This window comes from Carlito syrichta, unplaced genomic scaffold (assembly GCF_000164805.1).
Source record: "Carlito syrichta isolate Samal-C Ts95f unplaced genomic scaffold, Tarsius_syrichta-2.0.1 Scaffold309893, whole genome shotgun sequence".
NCBI classification, from domain to species: domain Eukaryota; kingdom Metazoa; phylum Chordata; class Mammalia; order Primates; family Tarsiidae; genus Carlito; species Carlito syrichta.
Window position 1 is genome coordinate 495,731 of NW_007253989.1, and position 4,646 is coordinate 500,376.

The following is a 4,646-nucleotide window of genomic DNA, read 5'->3' on the forward strand; positions in this document are numbered from 1 at the left end:
AAGCAAATATTATTTTGTTGTTGTTGTTGTTATTTTTTTTGAGTTGGAGTCTCACTCTGTCGCCCAGACTGGAGTGCAGTGGCCGCTCCCGGCCACCGCAGCCTTGACCTGCTGGGCTCCGGCGATCCTTCCGCCTCAGCCTTCCAAGTAGCCGGAATTACAGGCATGCGCTACCACGCCCGGCTGATTTTTTGATTTATTGTAGAGATGAGGTCTCGCTGCCCAGGTGGGTCTCGAACCCACGGGCTCAGGCAATCCACTCACCTCAGCCTCCCAAAGGCGCGGGATTACAGGCTGAGTCACCGAGTCTGGCTGCAAATATTATTTCTAATTAGTCCTAAACACTGTGCCTTGCCAGGAAATCCAGAATGCATCGGATACAAGAATGATGAAAATGGAATATTATCACATTACCCTTTCCATAACTACATCTATTTATATTATTTTCCTTTTGATAGATTGTCACTGGGCCACAATGCCACTCTTCCTTATCTTGAATACACTGTCTGATGCCTCATCAATCATATCATTTATAAAAGAAGAAACTACTGGTGGCAACAGGAGTCTGTGTCTGTCACTGCTTAGGACCACAGAATAGTCTTCAACTGTCATTGCTTTAGTGCCCCTTGCTCAAGCTGTGAGGGTTTCCATACAAGTTCAACATTCACAGCTCTAAGGGGCTTAATGTCTAGGGGGCTGTATGTTGACCACAGGCATTTAAGAAGTCAAAGTAATTGTGAGTGAATAATCCCATTTCACAAGTATCACAAGCTTGGTACTAAATTGCTTCCAGTCAACTTTCTGGTCTTTGTAATGGAAAGGTTCCCCTTGTACCTTTTCTGTTGAGGACTCTGATAATTTCATAGTTTACCTTCACCATTCCTCCTACCTCATTATGAGTTTCTTTCCACACCCTTTTGCAGCATGGTCTTATCTAGTCTTTGGATGTGAAAAACTGTATTCTTTTTTTGTTGTTGTTATTTATTTATTTATGTATTATAGAGATGTGGGGTACAATTCAGGGTTAGGTATATGAACATTAATCATGCCAGTACTCTTGTTGATGAGATCTGCCCCTTCCTCCCTAGCAGTTTCCCTCAACTACCAATCCCACTCCCCTCCCCTGACTGTTTTCCACTACTGCCAATCACTTTCTTACAGCATTATAATTGTTCAAGGTCCGTTTTTGAGTGAGAACGTATGGAACTCAATTCTTTGTTTCTGTAATAAATCACTGAGTATGATTGACTCCAAATTCATCCAAGTTCATGCAAAGTCCATATATTTGTCGTTCTTTATGGTTGCATAATATTCCATTGTGTATATGTATCACATTTTTTTTTTATCCAGTCCAGCTTCGATGGTCAACCTGGTTGGTTCCATGTTTTTGCTATCGTGAATAGAGCTGCAACAAATATACATGTGCAGGTATCTTTGTCATAGAATGATTTGAATTACTGTATTCTATAAGTATGCATCTGACTCTGCCTCCCCAGGCTCTCCCAACTGGTTAGTAAATTGTATAAGTAGTTCTGCTCCACGTGAACAGAAGTAAAAACAGCATTCAGTATCCTGGCAACCATAGCAAGCAGTCTAGGGTCTTGTTTTTAAAAATGTAGTTTTCTTTACTGAAGCTGTGAGATATCAGAAAAGAGATTTATTTCATATGTGGCACTTGAACAAAGTTTCCTTAACATAGTAGAAATCTTACAGAAAATAAAAAACTTTCCTGTTAGCATTTTCTAGGAAATTAGGAATTTGTCTTTTTTTAACCACTCTTAACCCTAGATTATTGTACTTACAATTAGCTCTCAAATCAAAAACGTAAAGAATTTTCTAGCACAATAATAATTAAGAGCTAACATTTATTGATTATTTAAAACAGGTTAGACATTGCATTGAGCACTTATAAAGACATTATCTCTTTCATTTCTCACAAAAATTCTGTGAAGTCTTCTAGCATTATGATTGTATTAGCTCATGTTATCCTCATAAAATCCTATCAGTAGGATTATTATTTTTTTCCATTTACAGATGATGAAATTAAAGCAGATAAATTTTGTTTTAACTCTCATACCACTGGGAAGTAGTAGTAGTATTGGGTTAGGGAGCCAGCAGAGTTCTCACTCACACCAACTCTCTTATTTTGCTTTTTAAGTTATAAGCTTGACACTTGACACTACAGAGCTTTAGAAAAATAACTTGGACCATGGAAACAAGAGAGGTATTTAATTTTATTTATTTGTTTGGGTTTTTTTGGGTGGGGGATTGAAGTCTCACTCTGTCTCCCAGGCTGGAGAGCAGTGGCACGCTCACAGTCATCCAGTCTACTGCTGGACTCCGTCGATCCTTCAGCCTCAGCCTTTCAGGTAGCTGGAACTACAGGAGCTACCACACCTGGCTAATTTTTGATTTATTGTAGAGACGAGGACTCACCAAGTTGCCCCGGTGGGTCGTCTCGAACTTGCGCACTCAGGCAATTCACTAGCCTCAGCCTCCCAAAGTGCTGTGATTACAGGCTGAGCCAAGGAGCCCAAAAAGTACTTAACTTTAATCCACTTAAGAATCTCTCCATGCAAGATATGATAGCTACAGCACCTACCTCAGAGGATTATTCTGAGAATAATGGTCAACATATAGTAAGACATGGCAATTGTGTCTTATTTAATACAACACATTGAAAAATGCTTTAGAAAAGGGAAAAACAAAATTGACTCTACAGAAAATTAAATCAGTTATATATAGGACAAGATTAATAATCAGTTCTTAATAAATATGCTGGAAAATGCAGCTAAAACAAACATTTACAAATCAAAGAGAACACACAGTATGAAGCCCACAGAGTAACCAAGAAAATTTCAATTTATGTATAGATAGTTAAACTATTTAATTGTATTACTTTTGCGTCAACTTTTATCAGATTTTTAAAGAAATTTTTAATTTTATTTATCAAATATATCAGCATTCCCTTTTTCATAAATCTTATCACCCTTTTAATGTTTGCCAGCAGGATCTGTAATGATGCTCTCCTTGATTTTGATCTTGGTAGTTGGTGATGTATTTTTTGTTCCTTCATCAGTTTTAAGGGTTTATCTCTTTTTTTTGAGTTGGAGTCTTACTCTGTCGCCCAGACTGGAGTGCAGTGGCCGCTCGCGGCCACCACAGCCTCGACCTGCTGGGCTCCGCCGATCCTTCCGCCTCAGCCTTCCAAGTAGCTGGAACTACAGGTGCGCTACCACGCCCGGCTAATTTTTTTTATTTATTGTAGAGATGAGGTCTAGCCAAGTTACCCAGGCAGGTCTCGAACCCGCGGACTCAGGCAATCCACTCACTTCGGCCTCCCAAAGTGCGGGATTACAGGCTGAGTCACCGAGCCCGACTGGGTTTATCATTTTTAACAGCTTCTTTGAGGAATAAACAGCAAAAAATAAAATTCACATATTTGTTATTTACAATTTAATCAGATTTGGCTTGTACCAACACCTACAAAACTACAGCAAGATAATCAGCATATCCCTCACACTAAAAAAATGCCCTCCTTTTCCTCAATAATCCTTCCCACTTCCTATTCCATCTCCCATAATCTCCTGGCAAACACCGCTTTCTGTCATTATAGATTAATCTTCATTTTCTAAAACTTTATGTAAATAGAATCATACATCTTTACATACTCATGTTATCTGCTTTTTTCACATAATATAATTATTTTGAAAGTCATTCATGTTATTGCACTTTATCAAGAATTTTATTTCTTTTTATTGATGACTGGTATTCTATTGTATGGATATACCACAATTTGTTTTCCATCTATCTGTTAATGGCTTTTGAGATGTTTACAGTTTTAATGTGTTATAAATTAAAAAGCTAAAAACATTCATATAAACATCTTCGAATGAGCCTATCCTTTTAACTCTTTGGGGGAAATTATTAAGAGTGGGATAACTGGGTCATATAGTAGTTGTACATTTGTATTTTAAGTAATTACCAAACTTTTTTTTTGCCAAGTTATGATATTATTTTAGGTCCCCACCAACAGTGTATGAGAGTTCTACTTGCTCCACAAACCAGTCAACACTTGCTATGGTTGTTTATTTTAATTTTAGCCATTTTAATAGGTGTGCAGTGTTAATTCATTGTCATTTAAAGTTGTATGTTCTGATTAATAATGATGTTGAGCATATATTTTTATGTGTTAATTTGCCAATCATGCATCTTCTTTGGTAACATCATATGGAAATTGAGTTTCTTTATCTCTGATTATTCATTATTATTTATATCTATGATTTATTTTCTATGCCAATTACATATCTTAAAATGACAAAATAGCTCTAGGAGCATTTTAGTTCATGTTGATTCTTGTGTTTTTTTACTCAGATAACCAAGTCGTTGAAATAGAGACAGTTTTTCTGTTTTGTTTTGTTTTCCTTTCCAATCTTATTTCTTTTAGTCTTTTTCCTTGTTCTGTTGCACTAGCTAGGCCTTCAAGTATAGTGCATAATGGGAATTGGGAGAGAGTTTATATTTGCCTTGTTATTGCTCTTAGAACTGTATATTGACCATTTTATTTTTTCTGTATTTTTTTATTTAATTTTTTAATTTAATTTTAAATATGTGGGGTATGGTTCAGGATTAGTTACACAAGTGAT